We start from the raw sequence: 20,099 nt of genomic DNA, 5'->3' as shown, positions 1-20,099 counted from the left end.
CCTCCCAGGCTTCTTGTTTTTGCTTGAGTTCCCTGCGCTTCTTTTCAACTAATTCAAGGTTTAATTCATTGTTGCAGGCGGGCGCAATGTGGCCATCCTCACCACATCTGAAGCAGTACCATGGGTGGGGTTTCTTGTTGGCAACGTTTGGTTCTGGGGAAGGTGGGTGATTTTGTTCGACAGGGATTTTGGGCTTAGCCTTCTCTCTCTTCCCTAGCTTAGCAGATGCTTGGCCTGAACTTAAAGATGCTTTTAGGGAAGCTATTTGGGCTTGTAGCTTTGCCATTTGTTTTTCAAGGTTTTGCGGGTCATAGGTGGTAACTATTTTCATGTTTTCATCAGTGGCATAGCCGTCCACTGAGTGTGTGTTTGACTGGGCATTTGCTCTCTTAGCCCCAAGGTGCTGCTTCATCCTGTCGGATTTAGCAGCCTGTCTGTCTTCATCAGAACGTACCCAAAAGAGTAATTCTGAAAAAACAGGCAGGTTATTTTTCTTCTGTTCAAGCTGAAGACTGGTGAGTAAACCATTGTTCCAGCAGCCTCTGCAGAACTGCTTAAGCAGCTGTCGATCTGAATCACTATCAGCCAAGCCACCTCTTTTTATGACCTTGCTCAAGATAATCTTCAAGCGCTGCAAACAGCTAGAAGGCCTTTCTCCCGAGTCCTAATTCGTGTTCAAAAACTTTGCATAAAGCTCATCACCATCATCGATGATACCATAAGCAGAATCAAGTAGTGCAAGATATTCATGGGGCGAAGCATTGGGCCCAAGATAGGGTTGCCAACTCTCTGAAAAATAAATAAGGGACACCTCACTGGCAGGGCTGACCGGCCCATGGAAATATAGACTGGAATGGACATGCGCGCCTCTATCTATTAGCGTCACTCAGGACAGGAAGGCGCCATTACTAAGGGTGGAAATGTGCAGCTCATCAATAATAAACTGACTGCTTTTTTTGCACTAGCGTCACTATTTCTTAATGGATTTTAATAAATGTAGGCTTGTTTCAAAGCCCTTTGAAAGCTCTTTCCAATGCACCTATGCATGTGTGGGTGAAAAAAAAAAAAACTTTTATGTAAAATGCAGAAATCTGGGGAAATTACAACAAACTCTGCTGCTTTTCTCACTTTATTGTCGCTATTTGTTAACAGATTTTAATAAAAGTAGGCTTGTTTTAAAGCCCTTTAATTGCTCTTTCTAATGAACACATACATGTCTAGGTAGAAAAAAATGTTTTATGTAAAGTGTGGAAATTTGTGGAAAATATTCCATTCTGTTCATTTACTGTGATTTTTTTTTCCTGTCATCATAATTCTCGATGGATTTTTATAAATGACGCTTGTAAGTTGTATTCATGCTAATTAAAAGGTCTAACGAACCCATATATGTCTGGATAAAAAATCCTTATGTATTAAAATATTAATCTGAAGTATGCCTTGCCATTGTGCTCATTTATCTTGCTGCTTTTTCCACTGTAATATTACTGCTAGTCTTTTAATGACAACAACATATATAAGATTTTTACTAACATTTTATTACAAGTAGATATAAAGCCATTCAGAATTTATGACTTTTGACCCTCAGTCAGGGTAAAAAGTACCTCCTCCATCCCCTCCAACCACAGTTAAAATTTAAATGCCTCCTGTGACCACCATGTACATATCATATTAAACAGCTGCAAGTATATATAGACATAAATATATTTAAACATTTTTGTTTCCGCATGTGAACGCAGCTTAATGAAAAGAACTTAGGGCGTTGAGTTATAGTCTCAGTATATTGACATTAAATTGCGGCATAACGACTTTAAAATAGACATTTGTTTTACATAATTACATTAAGGCTCTTGTACAGTTCATTTTAGTATTGGAGAATTTGTTTTTGTGATTCGTACAGTTGATGATGAAGCACTGGCTGCCTTTTTTCTCCTCATATCGCTTCTGTTTAACAGGATCAAGGTCTCTCTCCATCCTCAGTAACGGCCGCCGTGCAGCACACCGCTAATCACGTGACGTCCATTCCAGTCTCTATTCCCATGGACCGGCCAACTGACCTTTGCCTTCACCCTTCCCAGCATGTGTGTGAAATGATTTTTAACCATTTGACTATTGACTTGACCCTGAATTTAAGTAGATGCATACATGCATTTGTTATGATATGAACATGCGGAAAACAAATTATTTAGCAATTTATTTTTAGTGCAAAATACATTTTCACTCACAATTTCAATATGAGCATCCTGTCCTGCTTCAAAATATATAAAAAAAATTCTTTAAAAATAAATCTTTCTCTGTCGTGCTATTGCTTAACTTAAAAGTGTATAAATTAACAAAAAAATATCATCCAAAACAATGTAACAGTGAAAGTCTGAAAAAGTAAACAATACTTACAATACTTATAGCTGTTGTCGCACACCTTTTCCACCCAGCCATTTTCCTTTTCCCATTTGCCTATGTATTTTTGCTTTCTTTTTTCGAGGAGGCGTAACGACGTTACAGACATTGCTGTTCGTAGGCGTAGCTGCAGTGCCAGTGTCGGTGTCTGTGTTGGTATCAGCCATGCTGATTTGTTATGGTCGTCCGACGACCGTCGTCGGCTCATGATTCTCGTCCGGGATCTTCTTGCGAGCAGATGTCCCTCAACCAATGAGATAAGAGTGATTCTGTATCGTCAACTCGTGTCTGTCAGCTCATTGGTGAAGAGCAGGAAAGAGGCTGGGATCAAATTTACCGTAAGTTTCCATATAAAGCGCAAGTCAATTCCATTGACATTTTACAGACTTTTTGATTCTCACAGAAATACGGGACAAACTGCGTCCCGTTTCAGGTCAATACGGAACGCACACTTTTATTTCCAAATAAGGGACGATTCCGTTTTTCAAGGGACGGTTGGCAACCCTAGCCCAAGATGTTTGACAATGGTGGCGGTAGGTGGAAAAAGACTCTCAGCTATTTTTCTAGTTGTATGCATGGCTGGCATAGTGGGATCGGTAATGTAAAATTCAACATTGCTGCGCCACGTGTCATAATCAGATTCTGAACTGGGACAGGGGATCCTCCCCGAGAACAGTCTGAGACGGGTGTTGCCCTGATAATGGAGTGGAAAATCACTGTTTCTGATTACATGTTCAACCACTACCTTTTGTATCTCAGGAGTGGAAAGATGTTCAGAAGATACTGGGTTGGGTTCTTTGGTGAAGATACCTCTAGTGGGGGTGAGTCACGTTCAGGGGAGAGAGTTTGACTGCCACCTGTGTTAACAGGGGTTGCATCCATTATGACTACAGGGCTAAGGGTTTGAGATTCCTGGCTGATTCCTGATGCATCTGGTTCAGCTAACTTAGGTTGGGTGGATCTTTGAATCCTAGTTAGTTCATCTAATGCTCTATAAAAAAGCCCTCCGTAAAGCTAGGACATCTTACTACTCATCACTAATTGAAGAAAATAATAATAATGTGAAATAATAACTTTAACTAGTAATGACTTCATGACTTTCTTTGCTAATAAAATTTTAACTATTAGAGAAAAAATTACTCATAACCATCCCAAAGACGTATCGTTATCTTTGGCTGCTTTCAGTGATGCCGGTATTTGGTTAGACTCTTTCTCTCCGATTGTTCTGTCTGAGTTATTTTCATTAGTTACTTCCTCCAAACCATCAACATGTCTATTAGACCCCATTCCTACCAGGCTGCTCAAGGAAGCCCTACCATTATTTAATGCTTCGATCTTAAATACGATCAATCTATCTTTATTAGTTGGCTATGTACCGCAGGCTTTTAAGGTGGCAGTAATTAAACCATTACTTAAAAAGCAATCACTTGACCCAGCTATCTTAGATAATTATAGGCCAATCTCCAACCTTCCTTTTCTCTCAAAAATTCTTGAAAGGGTAGTTGTAAAACAGCTAACTGATCATCTGCAGAGGAATGGTCTATTTGAAGAGTTTCAGTCAGGTTTTAGAATTCATCATAGTACAGAAACAGCATTAATGAAGGTTACAAATGATCTTCTTATGGCCTCAGACAGTGGACTCATCTCTGTGCTTGTTCTGTTAGACCTCAGTGCTGCTTTTAATACTGTTGACCATAAAATTTTATTACAGAGATTAGAGCATGCCATAGGTATTAAAGGCACTGCGCTGCGGTGGTTTGAATCATATTTATCTAATAGATTACAATTTGTTCATGTAAATGGGGAATCTTCTTCACAGACTAAGGTTAATTATGGAGTTCCACAAGGTTCTGTGCTAGGACCAATTTTATTCACTTTATACATGCTTCCCTTAGGCAGTATTATTAGACGACATTGCTTAAATTTTCATTGTTACGCAGATGATACCCAGCTTTATCTATCCATGAAGCCAGAGGACACACACCAATTAGCTAAACTGCAGGATTGTCTTACAGACATAAAGACATGGATGACCTCTAATTTCCTGCTTTTAAACTCAGATAAAACTGAAGTTATTGTACTTGGCCCCACAAATCTTAGAAACATGGTGTCTAACCAGATCCTTACTCTGGATGGCATTACCCTGACCTCTAGTAATACTGTGAGAAATCTTGGAGTCATTTTTGATCAGGATATGTCATTCAATGCGCATATTAAACAAATATGTAGGACTGCTTTTTTGCATTTACGCAATATCTCTAAAATCAGAAAGGTCTTGTCTCAGAGTGATGCTGAAAAACTAATTCATGCATTTATTTCCTCTAGGCTTGACTATTGTAATTCATTATTATCAGGTTGTCCTAAAAGGTCCCTGAAAAGCCTTCAGTTAATTCAAAATGCTGCAGCTAGAGTACTAACGGGGACTAGAAGGAGAGAGCATATCTCACCCATATTGGCCTCTCTTCATTGGCTTCCTGTTAATTCTAGAATAGAATTTAAAACTCTTCTTCTTACTTATAAGGTTTTGAATAATCAGGTCCCATCTTATCTTAGGGACCTCATAGTACCATATCACCCCAATAGAGCGCTTCGCTCTCAGACTGCAGGCTTACTTGTAGTTCCTAGGGTTTGTAAGAGTAGAATGGGAGGCAGAGCCTTCAGCTTTCAGGCTCCTCTCCTGTGGAACCAGCTCCCAATTCAGATCAGGGAGACAGACACCAGAGAGAAAACTGACCCACCTTTCGTCAAAAAAGTGACAGCTGCCAATCAAAATCGACTACGTCACTAAGCCCCGCCCCCTCTATGACGCCATAGCCAATCAGAATCGATGACGTCACTATGTCCCGCCCCTAAGCCCCTCCCCCAGTCCCGCCTCCAAGCCCCGCCCCTTATGACATCACAGCCAATCATAATCGATGACGTCACTATGCCCCGCCCCTGATCCCGCCTCCGAGCCCCCGCCCCTTATGACGTCACATCCAATCAGAGTCGATGACGTCAGTATGTCCCGCCCCGCCCCCGGCTCCTCCCCTAGTTCCGCCCCTGGCTCCTCCCCTAGCCCCACCCCCAAGCTCCTCCCCTAACCCCGGCCAAGCACCGCCTCCAAGCCATACCTCCCCTCCCACCCAGGGTCTAATATTTTAATGTCATTTTATTTCATGAATTAAAGAATGATTAAAAATACCTAGATCTTTTTAATGTATTAAAGAATTAACTAATTCTGAAATAATTAAACATAAATCAGTGTCTATTATTTAATGCCCCTTTAATATTTTTAATTCTTAAATTATTACGTTTCCTTTTCTGTTTTTTAATTCGTAAATTAAAGAAGGGGTACAAATAGCCGTCTCTCGGCTGTAAGTCTTTGCAGCAAGACGGTCAAATACCCACGCATAGAGCCGCTCGCGGAAACATGACCCCACGGCTGTAAAACCTGTTGCAGACGCTGTGTGTGTGTGTGTGTGTGTGTGTGTGTGTGTGTGTGTGTGTGTGTGTGTGTGTGTGTGTGTGTGTGTGTGTGTGTGCGTGTGTGTGTGTGTGTGCGTGTGTGTGTGTGTGTGTGTGTGGCGGGACACCCGCTGAGCGGAGATGCTGCCCCGAGGTGATGAACCCGAAGAACAATAAACAAAGCTCCTTATCACTCACGCCAAAGGATGTTTCTTTTAAGATATTACCGATCATCATGGTGCGCGGGACACCCGCTGATCGGAGATTCCGCCCAGAGGTGATGAAGGCGGAAAAAAACAAAGTTTCTTCTCCGTCACTCCCGGCAGGGTGGCTGGGTGTCAGGCCAGATGGTATTTTTAGAGCAAAAGGTACCAGTAAGTGTTTTTCACAAAAAACCTCGTTTGAAAAACAATTTACCCTTTTCAACAATATTATAGGAAAGAACACAGGCTGTATAAGGTTTAGAATATGTGCTTTATTACATTCATTAAAGTCACACACAGAGAGAAAAAAGCAATTGTTCATGTTTATTAAACACAGCATACGTGAAGGAAAACATTAAGAAAAAAGTATTTGGTCCACTTACATGAAGAAAAAAGTATACGTTCATGTTTATTAAACACAGCATACGTGAAGGAAAACATTAAGAAAAAAGTATTTGGTCCACTTACATGAAGAAAAAAAGTATACGTTCATGTTTATTAAACACAGCATACGTGAAGGAAAACATTAAGAAAAAAGTATTTGGTCCACTTACATGAAGAAAAAAAGTATACGTTCATGTTTATTAAACACAACATACGTGAAGGAAAACATTAAGAAAAAAGTATTTGGTCCACTTACATGAAGAAAAAAAGTATACGTTCATGTTTATTAAACACAACATACGTGAAGGAAAACATTAAGAAAAAAGTACTTGTTCCAGTTACCTGAAGAAAAAAGCATATTTTCATGGTTATTAAACACAAATTTGGTCCACTTACATGAAGAAAAAAGCATACGTCCATGTTTATTAAAGGGTAACCATCAGGCTGTCGCTGTAAATTAGCTGATAGATGATTATTGTGTCTCCAGCTGCGTATAATAAACTCAAGTCTGCTCAAAGCCACTTTTCTAAGGCAACAAGTTCGCATATTTTTTTTTGTAAAGTCAACTTATTATATTTTACACATTTTGGGATTCAAACATCAAATCCTTATCTCAACACTTCACGGTAACGTTCACATGCCAGCAGCTTGGATGTTAAGTCCTAAATCTAAACATTTTCTTTGCTCACTTGTATCGCTGCAAGTTCCTGCTTTACCACCTCATTCTGACCAAGAAACATCTGAAGTGGGTCAAAAAAATAACTGAAACTGTTCTTGAAAGCAGCTTTCTCCTGGTTAGTTTTTAATACACCCTGAAGACATCAAGATTCTCTGATCAGATTTCTTGGGAGACTTTCCAAAAGGGAGACATGTATTGTTTTAATATGAAAATCAGCCGTCAGCATTTTATGTCAAGTGTTCCCTGAAAATCACAGATAACTGAATGACGGAGAACTGAAGCAACAACTTTGAAGTTTCAAATAAAACAGGGTTCATCAGCATTTTTTGGTTTATCAGAATCTGAATCAGAACAGCTTTTAATGGCCAAGTATCCACAGAATACATGGAATTTGACTTTGGTTTGAGCCGCACTCTCTCTGTACACTGTAAATGTATGCTAACATACAAATGAATTAAGTTAACCAGACTCAGTTTTCAAGCTGTAGCTTCAAGAAAATTAAGTTGACCTGAATATGATGAATGAACAAAACTATTTTGAGAATTAAGCCGTCACTTGCTGGATGCTCACAGTAAATACATTACTGTAATTTATTTTTTTCAGTACAGCAAAATAAACAAGTTACTGTAATCTAGATTTTAAGTGTATTTGAGTACTGCACACTCGCAATAATTAAGGTAATCAAATCTGCTTCAAGACAACATAAATTACTTTGTAAGGCAGCAAGTTTGCATTTTTTGATTATTTTCATTTTTAGTAAAGTCAACTTATTATTTTTTACAGTGTAAGGCATGTAGAAATACCCTAAACAGCGAATAATCCGCAGTAAAAATTGTACAACGTGTTTTTAAAAACCGCTTGTAATTATGAACAAACTAGTTTAGCTAACAACTGCTACAGAAAGGTGAACATTTATTAAAATGAATCTGAAATACACGAGTTGACCAACATCAGGAGGGTAAGAGTTCTAATGTTAAAACTCACTGTTGTTACTCAGCTGTTTTATGATTTGTAAAAAGCTGCACCAGGCACTTGAAAGTTGCACATTTCCGACCAATTCTGTCAAAAACATTAACAGCCTGTGAGCCGACACACTGCTGTCAGTGTGACAAGAGGAAAGTGTGTCATGTAGAATCTGTGCATTTGTTCAGAGCGTATAATTATAAATCTCAAGTCGTTTTAACGTGGATAAAGATTTAAATGCGGTTGTTTTGCAGAAGTTCCACTGAAAACACACAGAAGCTGTAATTTTTACAATTCACACGCCGTATCTTTGATAGAAACAGTCGGTGGTCATTTATTGAGAAATCTAACTGGCGGAGGGTTTTACGCTTTAAACGCTTATTTGGTTGTGAAAAGCTCCACAAAAACTTCTACTTTTCGAGCTGATGCTGACTGTTTGCATAAATTTTTGGCTGAGTGGGGAAACGTCTGACATTATATAGCCAATATGTTTTTTTTCTTACTTTACGGACCTTTAAAAACTTTAGTCATATTACTAAATCACTGTTTTTCTTTTTTTCTTACCTCATGAAGGCGACTCTCTCTCTCCGGCTCCCCGTGTCGTCTAATAACCCTCTGGGCTTAATTAGTCTTCTTCTTCTCGTTAAACCAGAATAAACTTTTTATGCATCGCAATTATTCTCTGTCAAAAACATTCATTAATACCAGTCCAAAATATCCTCGAACCTCCGGGCATCTTGCAGGAGCGACGGTCACGTCTCGCCACAAACTGAAAGAAAAGATGCGACTTATTAAATATTTAGCCTACACTTTAAAAAAAAAACGTCATGATGTGATTTTTTTCTTCTTACTGTGTAACACGAGTCCGTCCCCGCGGCGCCCTGTTGACGGTTCGACAGACCTCCGTCGGTTAGAACACACCAGCTCCGCGTTATTAACCTGTATTTTTAATATAAATGAGATTTCAGAGGGTTTACTATCTCTGCTGCTGTGTCTGGGGGAAAAAACTTGATTAAACAGCGTTAAATAAACTCCTAACAGAATATCCACAAACTGTAACACAGACCATACTTATTAATGAAATATTTACACTTTAAAAAGTTATGAGCTGATTTTCTTACGTCATAAAGGAGAGTCTGTCCCTGGCCTGTCGTGTCGTCTAAATGATCCTCTGGGGTTAATTTGTCAGGCCGAATTCTTCTGCTCCATCAGAATAAACTTTTCTCACCGTGGGGCTCTATATCTAACAAAAAAACATCATTTAAAAATGTTTTTACCGCCGAGGATCTTTTTTAAAAAAAAAAAACAGAAGCATTTCTATCAAAAGATTACTTAATTCACTTGCCGTGAAAGACTTTCGCACTCTGAAGAAAAAGAAAACTTCATTCCGAGAGAATGAACGTCTGCTCCGGTCAGCGGCTGGAATGAAGGAAAAACACTGCAGCAGGAGGCGGGACAGAAAACTGGACCAGCCTCCAAAACAAGCTCATTACCCACAGGTATCAGGTTTTATGGTGGACCCAAAAAACACACGTAATCATCGATCAGGGGATTTAGCCTGACACCTCGGACCGAGGGACACAGCAGGACCTCATAAAAATATTGCTTCAAACGGGATCTGTGACGCTGGTCCGGTTTGTCAAAAGAGGTGCGACCTTTTGCGCTAAACACCCCAAATACACACACACAGGCACACACTTTTAAGAGCAAATATCCCCAGACCCGCGCGTGTAGTGGTCCCATACTATGAACAAAAGCGGATGGATAGCAAAGTCATGACGGATAATACAGAAATAGTGAACCTTTTAATAGTTGCACTAAAAGAATAAAACGCTACTCACAGGAGAATTAGTTTTCCCAGCTTCAGCCTGTCTTATTCCAGACATGTCAGAAACCACATGAACAAAACATCTACATATCTTTAACACCAAAGAGATTTAAATATATCCGTACATACATATGTACATACTCATATTTTTTCCCATTTCTATTCCCATGTTTCCTTTTTGTGAATATTTACAAATAAAATAAAGGTCACTGCGTGTATTAAATATATATCAGCGCCACCGGGGCGTCGTACCAAGATGTGCTGTCTTTATACACCGAAAATACTATCGCAAACCATGATCTGGTTTCTGATTTTGTGAAAAGATATCGTAATTGCCTTAAGAAAAGGGGTAATACCTCCTGTATCCAGCTACAAGGACCTTCGCACACTTTTAAATGCTGTGACAGCTTGTGTTAACCTTTGATCCTAATTTTTTTTAATGTTTTTTCACGTGAAAATGTAACCCCTGTCTTGGGACAACCTCCCGATCATACCTTTTAAAGTTTTATCGCGTTTGCACGCTTTAAAACATTGTTATTAAGTACAGAAAGAAGTGTTAATCTTTGATCCTAAATTTTTTAAATGTTTTTTTTTCACCTGAAAATGGGTTGGATGTGTGAGAGCGGCCTTCCGATCATACCTTTAAAGTTTTACCGCGTTTGGATAATTTAAAACGTCGTTATTAAGCGCAGAAAGAAGCGTTGACCTTTGACCTTGAATTTTTTATGCGCGTTTTTTTGTGAAAAAATGCTTCTGGTGTGTTGAGAACGCTCTCCCGATCATACCTTTAAAGTTTTACCGCGTTTGGACGTGTTTAAAAATTGTCACGGCTCGTGTTAATCTTTGATCCTAAAATTTTTTAATGTTTTTTTTGCCTGAAAACGGACCGGATGTGTTGAGAGCGGCCTCCCGATCATACCTTTAAAGTTTTATCGCGTATGCACGCGTTTAAATATTGTCCCTCACATAAAACATGTTCAAGCTAAAATATCTAAAAATATTTCTAGTATCCTCAACAAAGCAAAAATATTTATTGAATTACAAAGCTCTACATATTTTATATCATTCACTTGTTTCGCCATATCTGAATTACTGCGTGGACGTTTGAGGCAACATTTACAAATCCTCACTTCGACCATTACCTTTATGATACCTTGTCAGTATTCATGACAGCCAATTAAACAGTGTCTTTACTATAACCTTGATTAGCAATTTTAATGCGTATTCTTTATTCTATACAACATATAGCCTATTGAAATGATGTAAACTAAGGTGCAGCAATACAAATTCTATGGAAAAGAAGAGACTTACATGATTAATTATAACATTTATTAAAATAAGGGCTTACTTTCATCAATCAGCAACTCCGTCACTACATAAACGGAAAGTTCACCCCTTTAGGGTAGGGTATTTCTACATGCCTTACACTGTAAAAAATAATAAGTTGACTTTACTAAAAATGAAAATAATCAAAAAATGCAAACTTGCTGCCTTACAAAGTAATTTATGTTGTCTTGAAGCAGATTTGATTACCTTAATTATTGCGAGTGTGCAGTACTCAAATACACTTAAAATCTAGATTACAGTAACTTGTTTATTTTGCTGTACTGAAAAAAATAAATTACAGTAATGTATTTACTGTGAGCATCCAGCAAGTGACGGCTTAATTCTCAAAATAGTTTTGTTCATTCATCATATTCAGGTCAACTTAATTTTCTTGAAGCTACAGCTTGAAAACTGAGTCTGGTTAACTTAATTCGTTTGTATGTTAGCATACATTTACAGTGTACAGAGAGAGTGCGGCTCAAACCAAAGTCAAATTCCATGTATTCTGTGGATACTTGGCCATTAAAAGCTGTTCTGATTCAGATTCTGATAAACCAAAAAATGCTGATGAACCCTGTTTTATTTGAAACTTCAAAGTTGTTGCTTCAGTTCTCCGTCATTCAGTTATCTGTGATTTTCAGGGAACACTTGACATAAAATGCTGACGGCTGATTTTCATATTAAAACAATACATGTCTCCCTTTTGGAAAGTCTCCCAAGAAATCTGATCAGAGAATCTTGATGTCTTCAGGGTGTATTAAAAACTAACCAGGAGAAAGCTGCTTTCAAGAACAGTTTCAGTTATTTTTTTGACCCACTTCAGATGTTTCTTGGTCAGAATGAGGTGGTAAAGCAGGAACTTGCAGTGATACAAGTGAGCAAAGAAAATGTTTAGATTTAGGACTTAACATCCAAGCTGCTGGCATGTGAACGTTACCGTGAAGTGTTGAGATAAGGATTTGATGTTTGAATCCCAAAATGTGTAAAATATAATAAGTTGACTTTACAAAAAAAAATATGCGAACTTGTTGCCTTAAAAAAGTGGCTTTGAGCAGACTTGAGTTTATTATACGCAGCTGGAGACACAATAATCATCTATCAGCTAATTTACAGCGACAGCCTGATGGTTACCCTTTAATAAACATGGACGTATGCTTTTTTCTTCATGTAAGTGGACCAAATTTGTGTTTAATAACCATGAAAATATGCTTTTTTCTTCAGGTAACTGGAACAAGTACTTTTTTCTTAATGTTTTCCTTCACGTATGTTGTGTTTAATAAACATGGACGTATGCTTTTTTCTTCATGTAAGTGGACCAAATTTGTGTTTAATAACCATGAAAATATGCTTTTTTCTTCAGGTAACTGGAACAAGTACTTTTTTCTTAATGTTTTCCTTCACGTATGTTGTGTTTAATAAACATGGACGTATGCTTTTTTCTTCATGTAAGTGGACCAAATTTGTGTTTAATAACCATGAAAATATGCTTTTTTCTTCAGGTAACTGGAACAAGTACTTTTTTCTTAATGTTTTCCTTCACGTATGTTGTGTTTAATAAACATGGACGTATGCTTTTTTCTTCATGTAAGTGGACCAAATTTGTGTTTAATAACCATGAAAATATGCTTTTTTCTTCAGGTAACTGGAACAAGTACTTTTTTCTTAATGTTTTCCTTCACGTATGTTGTGTTTAATAAACATGAACGTATGCTTTTTTCTTCATGTAAGTGGACCAAATTTGTGTTTAATAACCATGAAAATATGCTTTTTTCTTCAGGTAACTGGAACAAGTACTTTTTTCTTAATGTTTTCCTTCACGTGTGCTGTGTTTAATAAACATGAACGTATACTTTTTTTCTTCATGTAAGTGGACCAAATACTTTTTTCTTAATGTTTTCCTTCACGTATGTTGTGTTTAATAAACATGAACGTATACTTTTTTTCTTCATGTAAGTGGACCAAATACTTTTTTCTTAATGTTTTCCTTCACGTATGCTGTGTTTAATAAACATGAACAATTGCTTTTTTCTCTCTGTGTGTGACTTTAATGAATGTAATAAAGCACATATTCTAAACCTTATACAGCCTGTGTTCTTTCCTATAATATTGTTGAAAAGGGTAAATTGTTTTTCAAACGAGGTTTTTTGTGAAAAACACTTACTGGTACCTTTTGCTCTAAAAATACCATCTGGCCTGACACCCAGCCACCCTGCCGGGAGTGACAGAGAAGAAACTTTGTTTTTTTCCGCCTTCATCACCTCTGGGCGGCATCTCCGATCAGCGGGTGTCCCGCGCACCATGATGATCGGTAATATCTTAAAAGAAACACCATTTGGCGTGAGTGATAAGGAGCTTTGTTTATTGTTCTTCGGGTTCATCACCTCGGGGCAGCATCTCCGCTCAGCGGGTGTCCCGCCACACACACACACACACACACACACACACACACACACACACACACACACACACACACACACACACGCACACACACACACACACACACACACACACACACACACACACACACACACACACACACAGCGTCTGCAACAGGTTTTACAGCCGTGGGGTCATGTTTCCGCGAGCGGCTCTATGCGTGGGTATTTGACCGTCTTGCTGCAAAGACTTACAGCCGAGAGACGGCTATTTGTACCCCTTCTTTAATTTACGAATTAAAAAACAGAAAAGGAAACGTAATAATTTAAGAATTAAAAATATTAAAGGGGCATTAAATAATAGACACTGATTTATGTTTAATTATTTCAGAATTAGTTAATTCTTTAATACATTAAAAAGATCTAGGTATTTTTAATCATTCTTTAATTCATGAAATAAAATGACATTAAAATATTAGACCCTGGGTGGGAGGGGAGGTATGGCTTGGAGGCGGTGCTTGGCCGGGGTTAGGGGAGGAGCTTGGGGGTGGGGCTAGGGGAGGAGCCAGGGGCGGAACTAGGGGAGGAGCCGGGGGCGGGGCGGGACATACTGACGTCATCGACTCTGATTGGATGTGACGTCATAAGGGGCGGGGGCTCGGAGGCGGGATCAGGGGCGGGGCATAGTGACGTCATCGATTATGATTGGCTGTGATGTCATAAGGGGCGGGGCTTGGAGGCGGGACTGGGGGAGGGGCTTAGGGGCGGGACATAGTGACGTCATCGATTCTGATTGGCTATGACGTCATAGAGGGGGCGGGGCTTAGTGACGTAGTCGATTTTGATTGGCAGCTGTCACTTTTTTGACGAAAGGTGGGTCAGTTTTCTCTCTGACACCCTCTCTACTTTTAAGATTAGGCTTAAAACTTTCCTTTTTGCTAAAGTTAGGGCTGGATCAGGTGACCCTGAACCATCCCTTAGTTATGCTGCTATAGACTTAGACTGCTGGGGGGTTCCCATGATGCACTGTTTCTTTCTCTTTTTGCTCTGTATGCACCACTCTGCATTTAATCATTAGTGATTGATCTCTGCTCCCCTCCACAGCATGTCTTTTTCCTGGTTCTCTCCCTCAGCCCCAACCAGTCCCAGCAGAAGACTGCCCCTCCCTGAGCCTGGTTCTGCTGGAGGTTTCTTCCTGTTGAAAGGGAGTTTTTCCTTCCCACTGTCGCCAAGTGCTTGCTCACAGGGGGTGGTTTTGACCGTTGGGGTTTTTACGTAATTATTGTATGGCCTTGCCTTACAATATAAAGCGCCTTGGGGCAACTGTTTGTTGTGATTTGGCGCTATATAAATAAAATTGATTGATTGATTGATTAATAAAACCCTTTCATAAGTCTGCTCCGCTTAGCTTAGCAACATCCCTTAATTCATTAAGGTAAGTCTGAGTTAAGGTGGAACCTGTCTGCAGTGTACAGCTCAGACAAGAGCTGAATGTGGTGGACAATGTTCGGATTACTAGTAGGTCTATCAACCGGTAAAACGTCTTTAAGGCACCCAGTAGCTCCACCTAAACTGTATTCCACTATAGCTATGTGTTTGAACTTAGGTTCACTGCTGGTAACTTTAATTACCCTCTCAAGCTTACCATACCGTCCTAAGTAATCAAATACTTAATTATCTGCATCACTACCAGTTATGCCACTTACAATACTGAATTGGGCACTTTAACATTTTCTGATATAACTGCATCCATGTTCGTATTGTTGCCACAATCTGAAGTAAAAAAGTTCAATGTTCACAGGAAAAAAATGCAATAAACTGTCAATCTACGTATTCAACATCCATGTACTAGGATCGAGAGGAAATTTAAACCATCTCCTGGCTGGGCTCGCCAAGTTTTTTTGTGTAGCGCCTGTTCCTCCTGAGCGTGGCACACTATGGACCTCTACACTCTCTCTAGGTTCGGAGAGATGGATTCCCTAATTTAGTCAATGAATAGCATGGAGTTTAACGTTGACAATTTATTGTTACAGAACCAATGAAATTTCCAGTGTTTATTTATTTTAATATATATATATAAAAAAGAAAAGTGTCTCTTCCTCAGCGTTTGGTTCAGTTATGTTTCACACGTCTGTGTGAACAATGCTACTACCCGGGTAGGTTTTTATTTTTCTGGTTATCTGTATCAGACTGAAGTGAGATGAGGTCTGGGTTTCTCCGAGTGGATCCCATGGCTGGTCACACCGTGCACTGTTCCGTCCGAATCAAACGTCCTTCCTGGCTCGCCACCGAACTTCCAGGGTTTGGAATCTGAATCAGTACCTAATCCAGCAAAAAAAAAAAAAAAAATTGTCGGAGTTCTCTCAGGGGCTCACACAGTGAAAGGACTTTTCTTATCCAGTGCAACTATACAAACTCACTCCAATGGGCATCAGCTCAGTTTATAATGGTGTTCTCTGGTCAGTCTCACGTCAAAGTACCATGATGACAATGAACAGAGCGGATTTGCCACCCAGTGACCGCTCATATTACATCTAGATTACATAAATGGGTTTAGTAACCATGTGGGTTACATTAGGCATTGCATGTCTGTATCGTGGGGGATACATTGTCCAGACAGGGGTACAAAATAGGAACACTCACTCTCAGATATACTTTTGTTTTGAGGACTATACAGATAGTCAATCTGTCAATAATGCTTGGCTTCTCCACCTTAGTGATGCAGCCCCATTTGGTCAGAAACACCAGGGTCTGAAGGACTTTAGGTTGGATGTTGCCGTCACCTCACCACCCCCTAGAGCAGGCATGGGCGCAATTTGGTGGGGGATAAGGGAGACATGTCCCCCCCACCTTTTCAACCAGGGGGGACAGAATATGGTATGTCCCCCCCACCTTCTGACATATATGTGTGTACTTGAAACATGTTATGCCAGTCTTATGTGCAAACCATGTCAGTCTTATGTGCAAACCATGAATAGTATCTTTGTTTCTGCAAGTTTGTATTTTTAGCAGCATTCACATGCACTAGTTTGCATGTGAATGTTACTGGATAACTGTTGCTTTCTCTGCGTAAAGCACTGTTTACCATATCAATGGACAAGAAAACGCATAGACCATTTTGTATATATTGTTCAAAATGTGCATTTGTGTTTATTGTTTGAACCTTTTTGTTGTACAGTCTTTCACACAAGACCTCAAATTACCTTTATAAAGTGTTTTTCCTTGCCTATTTTTGATTGTAAACCTTTATTACACTTATAAAACACAACAAAACATATATATTCTGAAAGCACAGGTTGTTCTGAAAAAAAAAGACATAAAACTTGATTGTGGGATGCAGGGAGAGCTGTTAACAGCAATAATAAAACATTTATGCCAGGCGAGTGAACTGTCCAAAAAATGCCCTCGGACCCCAGAGAGTTAAAAGTTTTATTTTAAAATTTTAAATTCATACCCTAAATGGACAATGTATCTCTGGGGATACAGAGTGTAAAATTGAAAAATAAAGATCATATTTTGAAAACAATCATGGAAGTATGTTATTATAGCCTTGATACATTAGAAAATAGCAATTAATTAATTTTCAAAAAAATGTATATGTGCTTGAACATTTAAGGGTTAACCTTGGCCTCTACCAATGTGGTTTGGAAATTTGATTTGTATTCTGCATGGTTATGTTGCCTTTTTTTCTTTTTTTGAACACTGGATGCCCCTGCTCATTGAGCCGTTCTTGGGACTGGCACATAGAGTGCACTGACTGCACACCCCATGTGGCTCAGTTAAGCAGGGGCTCAAACCACAAGGCTAAAACCCACAGGCTCTGGCATCTGTTGCTAGAACGTCTTGGCCTCCGTGACTGAGGTTTGCTTCACTGCACAGCACCTTCTGCTGGCCACAGTTACACTGCACAATGTTTCATTAAACCAAAGATGTAACTAAGTGGAGATGATCTGGTAATGATGCAGATCACATAATCTGAGAACAGGAGGCTTGTCTTGGCCAACCTGATCCATGGAACAAAGCTGTTTTAATAACACCATCACTGTTGACCGAGAACATGTTTAAGGCTTTGCAGGTGCTGTTTATCGCTTGGCCTGATAACATGTTTTTGTGTCTGTATATGTCTAGGCTGCCATACTGAGCCTTGTCAGTGGAGGGCACTGTGGCGGGAGCAGCAGCACTTTCTCCAGCGTTGGGGAAGGCAGTGCAGCCATAACAGATCTGAGTGAAGGGAAGACACCCAGAGCGAGCCTCCCCACCACAGCCTGTTCAAACAGACAGAAAATCCAGCTGGGTCACACCACGGCCACGATGGGCTCAGGAACTGAGACAGTTACTGCTAGAACTGTCACCTCACCACCCCCTAGAGCAGGCATAGGCACAATTTGGTGGGGGATATGGGGGACATGTCCCCCCCATCTTTTCAACCAGGGGGGACAGAATATGGTATGTCCCCCCCAACTTCTGACATATTATGTGTGTACTTGACACATGCTATGCCAGTCTTATGTGCAAACCATGTCAGTCTTATGTGCAAAACCATGTCAGAATAGTATCTTTGTTTCAGCAAGTTTGTATTTTTAGCAGCATTGACTTGTTTACAACACCTCTTTATTGATTGTCACATTTGGAATTTTCTGAGACTGCATTTGCAGATTTGAAACCAAAAATAGTTGCCTCTAGGGACTAGTGTCTACACATACGTATCAATGGACCATATGCTAATTTACTAAATTCTGAAAGTTAGAAAAGGAAATCAGAAAAGCTATCTGGGACCTCAGAAAGCCCATCTGCAATTATTGCTTGATCTCCAAAATCAGTCTATGCAAGCGTGCCACTTCCAAAAATTTAATTCATGATAAGTAATTGATCCTAAACTTATGATCTGTTGTTTTTTCAAACTTATGCAAAAACAAATCTTGAGAAAAAAAAATACAGTATGCAATAGTTAATAATTATTAAGAACCTGTTCTTTCATATTTATGAATACATTTTACCACACTGCAGTTGTTTTTTTAATGAAAACTCAACCTATCATTCTTTTTGAGTTCTACACGTGTGGTGATACCTTATTTACACCAGGATGTTAATAAAATCAATGCTGGCTAGTCTCAGAATAAAGTACTTATATCCACAGTTTCAAATTGCTTAAGTCAAATGGTGTCCACTTGATGGTCGTCTCAAAACATTAAAATTACTGTTCTGGATGTTCAGAATGCATCTGAACTTATCTAGAAACCGTTGGCCTATGGGCTTCGGCCCTGCAGGCCTCACACTTTGTCCCCCCCAAATTTCTAGTTCTAAATTGCGCCCTTGAGAGCAGGGGTGGGCAACTTGTTCCAGAAAGGGCCAAGAGGGTGCAGGTTTTCTTTGCAGCCACTGACTCCACCAGGTGATTTCACTGATTAACTGATTCCATCTGCTCAAAGTGATATTAATCAGTGAAATCACACTGCTTTAGCCTCTCTGTTCACAGCCCCACCCTCCACTCCGGACTGTCCAATTAGAGGTCAGTCAGAAACCAGCTGCTCAGGGCTTGAGCTTACCGAGTGGCTCAAGAATGTAGTGAGGTCACAGCAGATGAGGAGGTGCAAGACAGCTGGAAAGAAGAGAAGGAGCAGGGGCAGGAGGTTCAGCGGTCAAGGAGAGACTGGAGTCGAACGGAGAGGCGGCGACGGCAACAGAAAGGAGGGGCAGGTTAGAGTGACTTGATTAGAGAGTGGCGACATGTCAAATAAAACCGGTCATGTGACTCATGGTGCCATCTTGGGTTCAAAATAGTGTTGGCCGTTAATGTGTCTGCATGTAAATCAGCTATTTTATTTTTTTATTTGCTGAAAATGCCGGGTTGTTGTGTGTTTGGATGCACAAATAGACACAACAAGGGATTCAAGATGTACAGATTCCCTTCAGATCCGAACAGAAGAAACATTTGGGAAAATAGTCAGCTGTGTGGGATGGAAGCGACTTCATCATCAAAGCTTTGAGAGGTAAATTTATTGTTCAGTCCCATGTAGAGTAAAACTCACCTAAACCGTCATCATATAAACCAGATATTCAGTCACCTGACAAAAAAAAGTCCCAAAGTTTTTGTATTGTTTTCCATGTAATAAACACTGTATATAAGAGATTTTGTACAACGGATTTTTCGCTCACATCTGATAAACTGTCCCGTCCAATCGCAATTCCATTAAAATTCCAGAGCAGTCTGGACGTGCACAGTAACAGAGGTACAAATTAAAGTTCAGCTCTGACACTCGCCGATTTGAGGAAAGTGGGACTGGAGTCATTTTTGTGATTAAAAGTCCAACCATTAATTTTTTTCACACTGTGTTCAGACTCGGACCCGCAGCCTGATGTGCACCTGTTAAATCAAACACAAAAGGCTGTGATTTAACACTTTTCTGTTTTTAATCCTTCGTCTGCAATATTATAAGTTTTTACAGTGTGCACACTGATTACGAATGGATCAGAAAAGTCTGCATCACATTTACAGCATA

The sequence above is a fragment of the Thalassophryne amazonica genome, chromosome 6, assembly GCF_902500255.1.
Source record: "Thalassophryne amazonica chromosome 6, fThaAma1.1, whole genome shotgun sequence".
NCBI classification, from domain to species: domain Eukaryota; kingdom Metazoa; phylum Chordata; class Actinopteri; order Batrachoidiformes; family Batrachoididae; genus Thalassophryne; species Thalassophryne amazonica.
Note: the sequence above shows the minus strand (reverse complement) of the source record.